Consider the following 16,106-nt stretch of genomic DNA (forward strand, 5'->3'; position numbering starts at 1 on the left):
CTGTGACAGTACTTCATTTGCTGTAAAGTGTTTTGAGACATCCGGTGGTCGTGAAAGGCGCTATATAAATCCAAGTCTTTCTTTTTCTTTTTACATTTAGTCTAGACAGGCAAATATTCCCTAGCATTCAAAGGTTGCATAAAACATATTGTGATGAAAAATGACCTGTCAAAGGCAAGCATTTACCAGACATAGCTTGCTGAAAATGTTTGGCAGTTTGATATGTAAAGACCAGAGGTCTGGATTTGACACCCTAGTCTGAGATTTGGAAATGAGATGGCTTTAAAAGCCCTGTAATCACCACTTCAGCTGCATAACAAACCCTTGATGAAATATTCATCATCCTGTTTATTAAATATTTATTTCATTCTTGCTAAAACTCTGTTTCGCTCCTGCGCTAATATAACCTGCCTATTTGTCAAGGCAGCTTGGGTCCCTAAAAGTTGAGGCAAACATTTTTTTTTCAGGAAAGCTGAATGGAGGAAAGAGAAATAAAGGGATTGGGGAAAAGAGCAGCGGTGTGGAATTAGCGGCAGGACGCGTGTGAAGGATAAATGCCAACACGGACTGGCTGGGACCGAACCGCCCATTTCCACGTCGTCATTTCTATTTAATTCAGTATGCTCCATTCAGCCTGTGGGAAGTATTCAAAGGGGCTTCGTTGTGCTTTCCAGGAATTTGCAAAATAGCCTCAGCTCAATTCGGACTCCTCTTACATAAGAACATCAGAAATAAGAGCAGGAGCAGGCCATTTGGTCCCTCGAGCCTGATCCGCCATTCAATAAGATCACGGCTGATCTTCGACCTCAACTTCACCATCCAGCACTGTCCCTTAAGAATCCATAATTGATCAACTCACCGCCCACTGCCGCCAACATTCCTCTGGAAGATCCGCCCAGTGCCATTTTTGGGGTGGCCTGGAGCGGGCGGGAGGGGAGAGCTGCCGGGAACCGCCCATTGATGTCAGCGGACTGACCTCTCGCCCGCCGAGCTCCCAGATTCCTGCGGGCGGGAGTCGACTGGAGTCGGTGCCAGAACAGGGGTGGACCGCTGGCTGGAGGCCACTAAAAATACAAATTATACAAGTGCCCCTGGCTAAAAGGGAGGTGGGGAAGACACTAAAACCAGCACAATAAACAAATTAAACTTTAGACATTTAAAATCAAATTAAAATTTGGTTGCCGGGGGTGATGATGCACTCCAGTCCCTCCGGTGCCCACCTCTAGCCGAAGGCCGTGAGCGTACCGGTGGACACCGCGTGCTCCATCTCCAGGGACACCCTGGCTCGGATGTAACCACAGAAGAGAGGCAGGCAGTCGGGCTGAATGACCCCCTCGACCGCCCGCTGCCATGCCCAGGAGCAGTCCTACGAGGAGGCCCTCGGACCTACCCGCTCCCCTCCGCACAGGGTGCCCAAAGATCAGGAGTGTGGGACTGAAGTGCAACTAAAATTTGAGGAGCAGCCCCTTCAAATATTGGAAGAGGGGCTGCAACCTCGCGCATTCCACATAGACAGGGAACACGGACTCTTCTAGACCGCAGAAATTGCAGGCGGCATGGGAGCCCGTGAACCGACTTAAAAACTTATTGTACTGGACTGCTCCATGCAACACCCTCCAGGCCAAGTCCCCAATAAATAGAGTGAGGACTCCCACATTGAGTACACTCCATTGGGGACCCTCGCCTCCTGTGGACGGCAAGATGGTGCGCCATGGCATGTCGGGACAGCAGACGAGGATGACAAGGTGGAGAGTGTGCAGGAGCAGCCCGTACAGGAAACTCCTCCGCGGAGAACTGAAAGGCACGGAGGGGATTTCCCCGAAAAGGCTCAAGTTGTGAGGCGCCGGCTCCCGAAGGAGGTTCCGGGACTTGGCGCCAATGAGGAATTCCGTCCTGACGGGGGTCAGTTCGGACGTGATCTCCCCACATGCTTGAGCCTCCTCGACACACCTAACAGAGTCAGGGCCCAGTGCTGTTTTTAGCGACTCAATGGCATTGGGCGTACACCGGACATTGGCCCAGTTTAGGCGCCATGCCAACAAGTCTGCCGCCATCCAGTCCGCTCCTCCGCCATCAGGCAGGTCCCTGACCCTGGTCACCTCGCCAGTCACAGCCCTCTCGTCCACCTAAAACCGCAGTCGTGGAGGTACGGATTCCTGATTGGCTGGAAGCTGGTCTGTCCCTGACGGTAAGTCTGAAGAACCTGAAAAAAAGGTTAGTGGACATTTTATTTAATTTTTTCCTCAGCGACTGCATGGGGTCTCCTGAAGGTCTTTCGATAGTTTCTTTAGCTTTTCCTGATGATTTTTTTTTCAGTTGTTCGCCCATCCATGGGCCCGACTCCATCCTTGGCGGCACTTGGTCGGCAAGCGCCTCTGTCGCTGAGAATGAGACCTTCTGCCCACTGACGCCCAGATTGGCGGCGTACATTGTCCATTTTCCACCCGCCGACCTTCGAGGGACCTCGGCGATGAATATCCCGCCCAAAGTACCGTCCAGTACCTCAGCGGCCATCGGTGGCACCTGGGCAGACGGAGGCTTTGATCAAAATCGGCCTCTATATCCCTTAATTCCCTTAGTTCCCAAAAATTTATCGACCTCTGTCTTGAATATACTCAATGGCTAAGCATCCACAGCTCTCTGGGATAGAGAATTGCAAAGATTCACCACCTTCTGAGTGAATAAATTTCTCCTCATCTCAGTCCTAAATGGCCGTCCCTTTATTCTGAGACTGACTCCTGGTTCTAGCCAGGGGAAACATTTTCTCAGCATTAACCCTGTCAAGTCCTTTAAGAATGTTATATGTTTCAATTAAATCACCTCTCATTCTTCTAAACTCTAGAGAATATAGACCTAGTCTGCTCAATCTCTCCTCATAGGACAATCCCAAGAATCAGTCTGGTGAACCTTCGTTGCACTCCCTCAATGGCAAGTATATCCTTCCTTAGGTAAGGAAACCAGAACTGTACACAGTACTTCAGATGTGGCCTCACCAATGCCCTGTATAATTGGAGTAAGACTTATTTACTCTTATACTCAAATCCCTTTGTAACAAAAGCTAACATACCATTTGCTTTCCAAATTGCTTGCTGTACCTGCATGTCAACTTTCGGTGATTCATGTACAAGGCCACCCAGGTCTCCCTGGAAGCAACTATTTCCCAATCTCTCACCATTCAAAAAATACTCTGCTGTTTTGTTTTTCCTACTAAACTTCACACTTTCCCACATTATATTCCATGTGTCATGTTCTTGCCTATTTATAAAAGTAATTGAAACATTTTCCTCATGCAGCCAGCAGTGAAACAAAACTGAATTTTGTTATAATAAGGGACCAGTGTACTTTCAGGACTAAAAACAGAAAATGCTGGAAATCTCAGCAGGTCAGGCAGCATCTGTGGAGAGGAAGCAGAGTTAATGCTTTAGGTCGATGACCCCTCACTAGCTGGGCATGAGTGTTGGGTGAAGTGCTAAGGGAGGCGTTGCACGCCTCTCTTGGGGTGCTAGGACGGCTCAGCAAGTGAAAATCCCAAGTGAAACAGCCTCGGAGGGGCAAAAAAAACCTGGAAAAAAAACACCCCAAAACATTCCCAATACATAACTCACGCCATCACAACATACATCACAAACAAAAAACCAATCACACTGACCTGAAGTCGGCATTACTTACCTCACTGCGGCCGCTACAGCTCGGACCGCCAGCTTCCTTCGGCGGTCGGTCCCACCAGGGGGTGCTGCCGGTCAGGCGGCAGCCAAAAAATCGAGCCGGTGTCGCAACCAGGGTCATTGTACACCGGCTCACCACTTCCGGGTGGTAATGCTCCGAATGTCCCGGCGGGGCACTGGAGGCTGGCTGCCCTCCCGGAAGTGCTTACCACCGTCATTGCCGCCCCTCCGGGGTGCTAACGGGGGCGGCAGAGGACCGAAAATCCAGCCATATGTGTTTTATCACTGCACTTGAGACGGGATACTGATGAAGGTTCTGAGTTATCTCTTGCTGCTGCCTCACTTTCATCGAGAAGAAGATGAATTGGATTCCCGTATGACATGGGTGACTGACCTTTACACAAGTGGACTGCACTACCGGCCAATGTAACAGAGATTCCCTGCAGTCTTGCGGGGAGATCCCGTGATAAGGCAGTTGTGAGCTGTGTAGCAACAGGATGAGTGCTTGCCCTTGTGGCGATGGCCTGTTGTGCCAGACTTGTAGCAGACGGCAGAGAGCCGTCACAGTGAAGCGGAGGTGCCAAAGATCAGTCCCAGCATCCGAAGATGTGTTGAATTACGAGCAGGATGGTCCAAGGACCTATGTCTGGGATCGTGGGAGCTGCGCACACACGACCTGAGGCATCTCCGCCCCGGCACAAGGCTGGATCCTCGACTCTGAGGGACTGCCTACGGTGATGGTGACAGGTTGGCCCACCATAAAATGGTCCTCTTCATTGAGATCATAGTTACCAAGTATTTACAGAGCAGATTAACAGGCCATTCAGCCCAGTTGGACAATGCCGCTGTTTATGATCCACGCCATCCTTCTTCATCTCACCCCATCAAGCATTGGCAGAGGTGGCAATGCCAGTCTCGTTCCCCCACCCCCGCATACTTTCCTCAGTCGCACTTTGAACGCAGTGGGTATTATAAGTTTAAGAAGTGGTGCGGCACAGGTCGAACTCCCATAGTACAAAAAGTCGGCATCTTGAAGCTCACAAAAAATATATGCGCAAAGAACTCAAACCTTTAACAAGGCTTGCTGTCAATAAATAGCCAGCTGAAAGTTTGTAAGGGTGAGGTTCCCCTTGCCAGTGGACAGAGCCTCCCCAGTGCAATACAAGCTGGTGTAACTCTTTCCTCATGTTGATGAGGCCTGTGCAACAATGAAGTGCAGCCTCCAAATGAGTCCCCAAATCCTGCCTCGCAAAATGGGACATCTTTTTTTTTTTATTCCTTTGTTCGCCGGATGAGTGCGTCGCTGGCAAGTCCAGCATTTATTGCCCGTCCCTAATCGCCCTTGAGAAGGGTGGTGAGCCGCCTTCTTCAACCGCTGCAGTCCGTGTGGTGAAGGTGCTCCCCATAGTGCTGACTTTGACGTAGCGGTTTGGTACAACTGAGTGTCTCACTGGGCCATTTCAGAGGGGCAGTTAAGAGTCAACCACATTGCTGTGGGTCTGGAGTCACACATCGGCCAGACCGGGTAAGGACAGCAGATTTCCTTCCCTAAAAGGCATTAGTGAACCAGATGGGTTTTTACAACAATCCAGTAGTTTCATGGTCACCATGATTGATACCAGCTTTTTAATTCCAGATTTATTTAATTAGCTGCCATGGGGGGGATTTGAACTTACGTGTCCATATTATGGGACCAAGCCTCACGGATTGTTAATCCAGTGACATAACCACTATGCTACCACACCCTTGCTTCACTGCACAAATTCCTTATGAGCATCATCATCATCAAAGGCGGTCCCTCGAACAAGGATGACTTGCTTCCACAAGAGTTCACAGATGTTTCAATGAAGGACCCGATATTCCAGTCCTGAACTCCAATTGAGGGGATGGAAGATGCCTGTGCGTGGATTTTTTTTAACGTGGGGTGGCCGTTGCACATTAGCCACCACACGGGCTCGACAGAGCTAGGTCTTTGTCCAGTGACAAGAGTTAACCAGGACGACTGGAGACCTGCTCTGCTGCACGGATCTAGTGCGCGCACACATTGTGAGCAATGTTCCCTGTCAGCTGCGCAGCCTGTCTCTTTCAATGCGCCGTCCCTTTAAATCTCTCCGCCTGCGTGGTGTTTACACTGGAACAGACAGTGAGCGGATTACGCTGGACTTTTCGGGTCACTGCGTGCTCGCCCAACCTTATCACATCGCTGTGTGTGGGAGCTTGCTGTGCGCAAATTGGCTGCCACGTTTCCCACATTACAACAGTGACTACACTCCAAAAAGTATTCCATTGGCTGTAAAGCGCTTTGAGACGTCTGGTGGTCGTGAAAGGCGCTATATAAATCCAAGTCTTTCTTTAAGCTGTAACTCGTTTAAAAACAGAAGAGAGATCAAACCTGCACTGGAGTCGAGGGCTTCAATCCTGGTTCAGTGCATTTCTTCAGAACAGATTTATTTGGCATTTGTGGGGGCCTCGTCTGGTCTATGCAAAACAGAGCCACTATTGGGAGACTGCTGAGTGCTTATCCTAATCACCCATGTCGCTCAGAACTGCTTGTGTATGCTTGCAGACAAAGTATGTTTATCATAAGAGACAAAAACATCCATATATTACAAAATAGCGCTCGGTGCTGGGAGAAGTGATCCAATCACAGGGTTTACTTTATAACATTATATGAATCCCCTGATTTGATTACAGTCTCACAATCCTGTCCAGTGCAATAAAAAGGGAGTAGAATGTTGGACAGTTGAAATAGAAACAAATGTGGCGGAAAGGCAAAGCAGATTAATTAGTCTCGAAAAAAGAGGATCACTCTGAGTGTGGGTTTTAATCAGAACTCAACCGTCAATTAATATATTCCAGTGAAGCCATATCCCTTCAGACTCTAACTCAAAATCTTCATCACACTGGAAGACTTGTACAAAGAGTAAAAAGAAAAAGACTTGCATTTCTATGGCGCCTTTCACAACCACCGGGTGTCTCAAAGCGCTTTACAGCTAATGAAGTACCTTTGGATTGTAGTCACTGTTGTAATGTGGGAAACGCAGCAGCCAATTTGTGCACAGCAAGCTCCCACAAACAGCAAGCTGTTTTTGTTATGTTGATTGAGGGATAAATATTGGCCCAGGACACCAGAGAGAACGCCCCTGCTCTTGTTCAAAATAGTGCCATGGGATCTTGTGGAGGGAGTGCTGCACTGTTGGAGGTGCCGTCTTTCGGATGAGATGTTAAACCGAGGCCGCGTCTGCTCTCTCAAGTGGACGTAAAAGATCCCATGGCACTATTTCGAAGAAGAGCAGGGGAGTTATCCCTGGTGTCCTGGCCAATATTTATCCCTCAATCAACATAACAAAATCAGATTATCTGGCTGTTTGTGGGAGCTTGCTGTGCGCAAATTGGCTGCCGTGTTTCCCACATTACAACAGTGACTACACTCCAAAAGTACTTCATTGGCTATAAAGTGCTTTGGGGACGTCCGGTGGTCGTGAAAGGAGCTATATAAATGCAAGTCTTTCTTTTCTTGCTCCAGAGATTATAGAAAGACAGGAAGATGAATTTCTCTCCCCTGCTTTATTCATAACCTGAATAAACGTAATTTAATCACACAAAATAATTGAAATAATTCAAATCGGCAGCAGCAGGTAGCTCCCAGCATTGACTCAATACTGGTCTTGCATTCAAGATAGTTGGTGTGCCCTTTAACTTGAGGCTAACATTCTTTGTCCTTTTTATAAAGTGCATGCCAAAATATTATTTCATTCATTTATAACAAAAACAACAACAACGTGTATTTATATAGCACCTTTAACGTAATAAAACATCCCAAGGCGCGTCATAGGAGTATCATAAGACAAAAAATTTGACACTGAGCCACATAAGGAGAAATTAGTGCAAGTGACCAAACGCTTGGTCAAAGGAGCATCTTAAAAGAGAAAAGAGAGGTAAAGAGGCGGAGAGGTTTAGGGAGGGAGTTCCAGAGCTTGGGGCCCAGGCAGCTGAAGGCTCGGCCACCAATGGTTGAGCGATTATAATCAGGGATGCTCAAGAGGGCAGAATTAGAGGAACGCAGGCATCTCGGGGGGTTGTGGGGCTGGAGGAGATTACAGAGATAGGGAGGGGCGAGGCCATGGAGGGATTTGTAAACAAGGATGAAAATTTTGAAATCAAGGCGTTGCTTAACCGGGAGCCAATGTAGGTCAGCGAGCACAGGGGGGGATGGGTGAGCGGGACTTGATGTGAGTTAGGACACGGGCAGCTGAGTTTTGGATGACTTCTAGTTTGCATAGGGTAGAAAATGTGGGAGGCCAGCCAGGAGTGCATTGGAATAGTCAAGTCTAGAGGTTACAAAGGCATGGATGAAGGTTTCAGCAGCAGATGAGCTGAGGCAGGGGCGGAGACAGGCGATGTTACGGAGGTGGAAATAGGCGATCTTAGTTATGCTGCGGATGTGAAGTCGGAAGCTTATTTCAGGGTCAAATAAACACTAGAAGCGATGACATAAATACTATCAAATGCATTATCGTGTCACTTACACATGACACCAGTATGTCAGAAATAATACAAGGCACTTTTGCTTGCTTCAACTAAAGTGGTGTTCCCAGCGGTTTCACATGAATGCTTTATAATTTCAATTCTACAATGGGAAAAAAATCGAGACTAGAGATTGTTCTCCTTGGAGCAGAGAAGGTTCAAGGGATATTTCTGTGCTGGCAGTTCTGGTTGCCATATTATAAAAAGGATATAGAGGCACTGAAGATGGTGCAAAAAAGATTTGTAGGGATGATACCAGAACTGTGCAATTATACCGATCATGGAAGGATGAACAGGCTGCGGCTCTTTTCTCTAGAAAAGCAAAGGCTGAGAGGTAACCTGTTAGAGGTCTTTAAAATTATGTAAGGTTTCGATAGAGTGGATATAGAGCAAGCTGTTATGATCTGTTGGAAGCAGATTCAATAATATTTTGCAAAATGGAATTGGATAAATACTTGAAAGGGAAAAAAAATCTATGTTGGATACAATTTTTTTTCACTAAAATGTTTTTAGAATTCATGCAAAAGAAAGATTTTCATTTATATAGTGCCTTTCACAACCACCGGACATCTCAAAGCGCTTTACAGCCAATAAAGTATTTTTGGAGTGCGGTCACAATTGTAATGTAGGAAATGCTGCAGACCAATTTGCGCACAGCAAGCTCCCACAAACAGCAATGTGATAATGACCAGATCATCTGGTTTTAGTTATGTTGATTGAGGATAAATATTGGCCCCAGGACACCGGGGATAACTCCCCTGCTCTTCTTCGAAATAGTGCCGTTGGATCTTTTACATCCACTTGAGAGAGAAGAAGATTTAACGTCTCATCCGAAAGACGGCACCTCCGACAGTGCAGCACTCCCTCGGCACTGTGCTGGGAGTGTCAGCCTAGATTTATGTGCTCAAGTCCCTGGAGTGGGACTTAAACCCACAACCTTCTGACTCAGAGGCGAGGGTGCTGCCCACCGAGACACAGCTGACACTTCAGACAACGAAAGTGATTCCAATAAAGTAAGTACAGCACAGTTCTATTTAATTTTAAGCTCTAAAAATGTAGAGAAAATCAGGGTATGTACAATGTTCAGAATTGGAAGTTAACCACACTGAGAACAACACCCTTTCAGCGAGATTGTGAGTGCGAGACGAGTGGGTTAATGATGGCTTTTCAGTGCAAATTCATGCTTTGGCACTCTGCACCCTCAAGCAGGAGTCTGTCATTACATTCTTCTGTTTTTGAGGTTGTGTTTTAATCTAGCGTCGAGCCTATTAAGCCCAGTGAGAACATGCAGTCGGAGCAGCTGGCCAGTAGCCTACACGGGTTGCAAATTTTGGCTCAGTGGGTAGCACTCTCGCCTCAGAGTCAGAAGGTTGTGGGTTCAAGTCCCACTCCAGAGGCTTGAGCACATAAATCTCAGCTGACATTCCCAGTGCAGTGCTGAGGGAGCGCTGCACTGTCGGAGGTGCCGTCTTTCGAATGAGACGTTAAACCAAGATGTCTACCCTCTCAGGTGGACACAAAAGAACACACGCGACTATTCGGAGTAGAGCAGGGGAGTTCTCCCCGGTGATCTGACCAATATTTATTCCCTCAGCAACATCGTTTAAACAGATTTTGTGGTAATTTCTTTCATTGCTGTTTGTGGGAACTTGCTGTGTGCAAATTGGCTTTTGCGTTTCCTACATTACAACAGTGACTACACTTCAAAAGTACTTAATTGTTTGTAAAGCACTTTGGGATGTCCTGAGGTCTTGAAAGGTGTAAATTTTTTTTGTTAAGAACATAAGAAATAGGAGCAGGAGTCGGCCATTTGGCCCCTCGAGCCTGCTCCTCCATTCAATAAGATCATGGCTGCTCTGATCATGGACTCAGCTGCACTTCTCTGTCCGCTCCCCATAACCCTTTACAGGTGCAGCGTCCAAAATCCGGAATATTCTGGACTCTGGGACGATTTGTGGCAGGGTCGTCCGGAATCGGTAAAATGTTCCGGAATCCGGACCAGGCGATCCTGCCCGACCTCAGGGCCTCGCCGCTGCCTGACCTCAGGGCCTCGCCTCGCCGCTGCTTGCCTCGCCAGCCCACGCAACCTCCTCCTCGGCGGGGCGGGACCGGCCCGACAACAACCTCGGGAGGGGCCCCGCCCGAACACCTCCTCGGCGGGGCCTGCCCGCGTGAACTCCTTCTCAGCGGGCCCTGACCGACGACAACATCCTTGGCGGGGCCCGCTGGCCCGACAACCTCCTCAGTGGGGCCCCGCCCGACTCAAACACCTCGTCGACTGGCTCTGGCGGCCTGCCCGACAACATCCTTGGTGGGGCCGGCCCCACGACAACCTCCTCGGCGAACCCCGGACGGCCCAAACAGCTCCTCGGCATGTACCCACCTCCCCTTCTGACATTCCGAAATCCGGAAATACCCGAACATGGGCTCGGGTGTTTCCCGATTCGTGACGTCAGAAAGACGTTCCAAAGTCTGGAAAAACGCAAAATCCGGAATGGCCTTGGTCCCGAGGGTTCCGGATTTTGGACGCTACACCTGTACTCCCTTATTGTTCAGAAATCTGTCTATCTGTAGCCTCCAGAGCTCTCTGGGGCAGACAATTCCATAGATTTATAACCCTCTGAGAGAAGAAATTTCTCCTCATCTCAGTTTTAAAAGCCCTTATTCTGAGACTGTGCCCCCTAGTTTTAGTTTCCCCTATCAGTGGAAACATCCTATCTGCATCCACCTTGTCAAGCCCCTTCATTATCTTATACATTTCAATAAGATCACCTCTCATTCTTCTGAACTCCATGAGTAGAGGCCTAACCTACTCAACCTATCTTCATAAGTCAACCCCCGCATCTCCGGAATCAACCTAGTGAACTTTCTCTGAACAGCCACCAATGCTGTTCTATAATAATATCCCTGGGAACTTAATCCACTGCCTAGAACAAGAATAGTTGCCAATTTATCTTGACATCTCATAGTCGTGTACCTTTCCCTACACTGTTTCCAGGACCGCTTCAAAAGTAACTCATTTTATACATTATTATGCGCTTTTACACCTGGGCACGGCTGAAGGATATTGTAACATGGATAAATGTCTCTGAAAATGCATTCTGGTGGTTGATAAGAGCACAAAATCCCAGGAGAGTTTTCAGTAAGGTTACAAAGAGGCAAACCCAGAGTTTTTCCACACTTCAGTGCATTAATGTATTTAAGGAGAAACTAGATAAGTGCAGAAGGAGAAAGAAATAGAAGGATATGCTAATAGGGCGAGATGAATCAGGGGGGGAGGAGGCTCGTGTGCACATACAAGATTCTGAAGGGGATTGACAGGGTAGATGCTGAGAGGTTGTTTCCCCCTGGCTGAACTGTCAACAACCAGGGGGCATAGTCTCAGGACAAGGGGAAGGCCATTTAAGACAGAGACGCGGAGGAATTTCTTCACTCAGAGGGTTGTGAATCTTTGAAATTCTCTTCCCCAGAGAGCTGTGGATGCTGAGTCTCTGAATATGTTCAAGGCTGAGATAGACAGACCCGGCACCAAGCTCATGGTCTACAGAGCAGTAGTGATACCCGCCCTCCTGTATGCTTCAGAGACATGGACTATGAACTGTTATGTCTTTAATACTCTTATGAATGACTCCACGAGGTCTAGTATTGTACTTGAGCTGTTGTGACCTTAGTCCCATTTATTTTAACTCCAAAGTGAGGCACAACCATGGTGGGCAGCGTTTTATACTGGGCCCCGCATAACTATGCAGGTGACCCTCAGGTCTCCCACCGCAGTGCCCTCTGGTGTCACACCTTATGTGACTATACACTTAGTATACATGGTCTACATACATGACATGTACAGCAGGCACCTCAAAGCACTGGAGAGGTACCACTAACGTTGCCTCCTCAAGATCCTGCAAACCGCATCAGTGTTCTCGCACAGGCCAACATCCCCAGCATCGAGGCATTGACCACGCTCGATCAGTTCCGTTGGACGGGCCACATCGTCCGCATGCCCGATACAAGATTCCCAAGACAAGCGCTCTACTCGGAGCTCCAACACGGCAAGAGAGCCCCAGGTGGGCAGAGGAAACACTTCAAGGACACCCTCAAAGCCTCCTTGAAAAAGTGCAACATCCCTACTGACACCTGGGAATCCCTGGCTCAAGACCGCTCAAAGTGGAGGAAGAACATCCGGGAAGGCGATGAACACCTCGAGAATCTTCGTTCGGAGCAGACGGAAACCAAGTACAAACAGCGGAAGGAGCACACAACAAACCAAGCACCTCACCCACCCATCCCTTCAACCACCGTCTGCCCCACCTGTGACAGAGACTGTAGGTCCTGCATTGGACTCATCAGTCACCTGAGAACTCATTTTTAGTATGGAAGCAAGTCATCCTCGGTTCCGAGAGACTTCCTAAGAAGAAGAGATTAATTTTTGGAGTCTAGGGGAATCAAGGCATATGAAGATCGGGCGGGAAAGTGGAGTTGAGGTCGATGATTAGCCATGATCTTATTGAATGGTGGAGCAGGCTCGAGGGGCCGTTGGGCCTACTCCTGCTCCTATTTCTTATGTTCTTAGACCTATAGGGATAAATGGCCAACTTCTGTGCATATTCCAACAGCACTGGTTTAGTAGATATTCAGTATCTATGGCTCCTTTCCTGTTCTGGCATAAAGAGAAGTTTGCTTTAAGCACTTTTACAGTTCTTTCCTGGTATATTTATAATCTCTCGGACACATTATGTCTGGAGCATTTTGGCATCTTTTCAAAGATTAGGTGTCAATGTTTCCAGCTAATTAACTTCATTGTCAGAAAGAGATATATTTTTACGCCCCTTCCCAACTTCCTCCAGTTATTCCATTTGTGTAGACAGCGGTGCCCATTTACCCATCTATTTACATGCCACATCGGTACTTTATTAAAATTATGCATGGGCAATTCATGCAGCAACAGGAGAAAATAGCTTTCGTGTGCACGTTTGTTAAGTGAATATTTAGACATAAACTAATGGGCAAACATGAGGGTAATTTGAGACATTAGAGATGGGATAGAGTGCTAGATAGTGCTGTGTGACACAGCTTTAAAATCAACACAGGAGAGAAACAATGTGCATGCTTTGCACCAGAATGGAGCGCACTGTGTACAGTGCCTGAATAATTCAAAATCCGCTTTAATTATGTAGAATTCTGAGTCAGGACATCAGCGATTTGGTGGAGGGGAGGTTTTAATATGTAATGTGACGTTTATTGCTCTTTCTTCTTATACTCTTCCAGTCTTGTCTCCGATTTGTGCTCCTACCGCTGTCTGCAATCTGGGATAATTAATGTCTCCCCCTCCCCAGGGCAGGGCAGAGAATGAGGGCAGTGCAGTTGGAAATCTCAAGGAGTGAAGTTAATGCGAAGGTGTCTGGGAGCAAGCAGTGGGCAATAAAGCAGTTAGAGGGTTGCTGCTCTGGGAGAGGCAGTGGACAGTGCTCTAAATGCACTGGGAGAGCCAGTGGACAGTGCTCTACCTGCTCTGGGAGAGGCAGTGGACAGTGCTTTAACTCCACTGGGAGAGGCAGTAGACAGTGCTCTAAATGCACTGGGAGAGGCAGTGGACAGTGCTCTAATTGCACTGGGAGAGGCAGTAGACAGTGCTTTAAATGCACTTGGAGAGGCAGTGGACAGTGCTCTAACTGCACTAGGAGAGCCAGTAGACAGTGCTCTAACTGCACCGGAGAACCAGTGGACAGTGCTCTACCTGCTCTGGGAGAGGCAGTGGACAGTGCTCTAACTGCACTGGGAGAGCCAGTGGACAATGCTCTAACTGCACTGGGAGAGGCAGTGGACAGTGCTCTAACTGCATTGGGAGAGACAGTGGACAGTACTCTAACTGCTCTGGGAGAGCCAGTGTCCAGTGTTGCTGTGGGAGAGCCGATGGTCAGAGTGGGGACGGAGCGGGGAGGGGGTGAAGCCTGGGGCCGGGTTTGATCCGGGTGTTTGATGTTCGCCGGCTTTAATCACCCGGAGGCGAATCTCGGGTGATGCAGCCCCGCCCGGCCAGAGAGGGAGAGGGTGAGGTGTGGGCAGGTGAGTGTGGTCTGCGCCCCGGGGGGGGATGGGGTTCCCAAACCCCCCCAATCCTGGACCCTGGGACACTCACCCCAACTCCCCCAAACCTCCAGGTGCCCTCACCCCAATTCCCCAAACCCGATGGACTCTCACCCCAATTCCCCCAAACCAGGGATCCTCACCCCACTCCCAACTTCCCCAAAACCCAGGGACCCCCACCCCACTCTCAACTCCCCCAAACCCCCAGGCCCCAACACTCTGGGACCCTCACTCCAACTCCCCCAAACCGCAGGGAGAGAAACTGGGGCCTCGGGCTCAGTCTGGGGAGAGAGTGGGGGGGGGGGGGGAATGCATCTGGAGGATTGGGGCTCTAGCAGGGGGAAGAGAGATGGGGCAATGGTGGTTTGGGGGGGTGATTTGGGCGAAGGCCGGGGAGTATAGAGAGGGTGATGGAGGATCTCGCGTTCTGTTGGGGGAGAGAGGGGATGGGGTCATGGGAGTAGATTTAAAAAAATAAAACCCCGACCCCTGGAGACCAACACCCTGGGACCCCGCCCACTCGCCCAAAGGAGGGAGACTGAGGTCTGGGGTTCAGTCGGAGGAGAGAGGGGAAATGGGGCTGGACGGATTGGGGCTCCGGCCAGGGAGTAGAGGGCTCAGGCAGAGTGGGAGAAGGGGGGCGCTGGGGAATGGGGATCTGGGGTTCAGATGGGGAAAGAGAGGGAGACTGAGCAATGTGGGTCTTGGGCTCATTTAGTACATTCAAGGCTGAGATAGATGGGCTGTTGGTGACAGGTGTGAGTGTTTTTGTGGCGGAGGAGCAACCAGAGATCGTGGCGGAGGTGCGGCGAATGAGGATACGGGGCCCAGAAGAGCCGAGGGCCCAGGGGCAGCCTGGACAGCCCACACTGCGATATGTGTGTGCACTAGGTCCGTGCAGCAGAGCTGGTCTCTAGTCGTCCTGGTTAACCCTTACCACTGGATAAAGGCCTAGTTCCGTCAAGCCCATGTGGTGGCTGGTGTGCAACAGCCACCCTACGTTAAAAAAAATCTTCACACAGGCATCTTCCACACCCTCAATTGGGAGTTCAGGACTGGAATAATGGGTCCTTCATTGAAACGTCTGTGAACTCATGTGGAAGGAAGCAAGTCATCCTTGTTCGAGGGACCGCCTATGAGATAGATTGTTGAACTCTAGAGGAATCAGGGAATCTGGGGATCAGGCGGGAAAGTGGAGTTGAGGTCGAAGATCAGCCATGATCTTATTCAATGGCAGAGCAGGCTCGAGGGGCCGAATGGCCGACTCCTGCTCCTATTTCTTATGTTCTTATAAGATGCACATTCATGCTGATAGGTTTGGTGTGTTAATGTGTGCCCCTATATTATCGAAAGACAATATATAACTACATGAACAAAGCAGTGTGGAATTGTTTTTTGAAAAGTGGCTGCTTTAATCAGTTTTTTAATAAAAGAGACAATCTCACTGCCAACCAGTAAAATGTTGTAAAGTGCCACAAATGTGTAAGTCATTCTTGGCAAATAGAGGTGCTGTCTCAGAATGTTCGAAGATACATAATCCCATTAACAAATAAACAGTATGTTCCAATATATTGAAAAATCTCATGGGATTCTCTAAAGCTTTTAAATATGGGAAGTAACACCAGTTTGCCAGATGGGGGCAGATGGTACCATAGGATGAATATCCATTTTCCAAAGGTGTTCTTTCTCTGCCTTTCCTCCTCACATTATTTCAAAAATTAACATTTCCTGTAACATAAGAACATAAGAAATAGGAGCAGGAGTAGGCCATTCAGCCCCTCGAGCCTGCTCCGTCATTTAATACGATCATGGCTGATCCGATCATGGACTCAG

This window comes from Pristiophorus japonicus, chromosome 24 (assembly GCF_044704955.1).
Source record: "Pristiophorus japonicus isolate sPriJap1 chromosome 24, sPriJap1.hap1, whole genome shotgun sequence".
Taxonomy (NCBI): Eukaryota; Metazoa; Chordata; class Chondrichthyes; family Pristiophoridae; genus Pristiophorus; species Pristiophorus japonicus.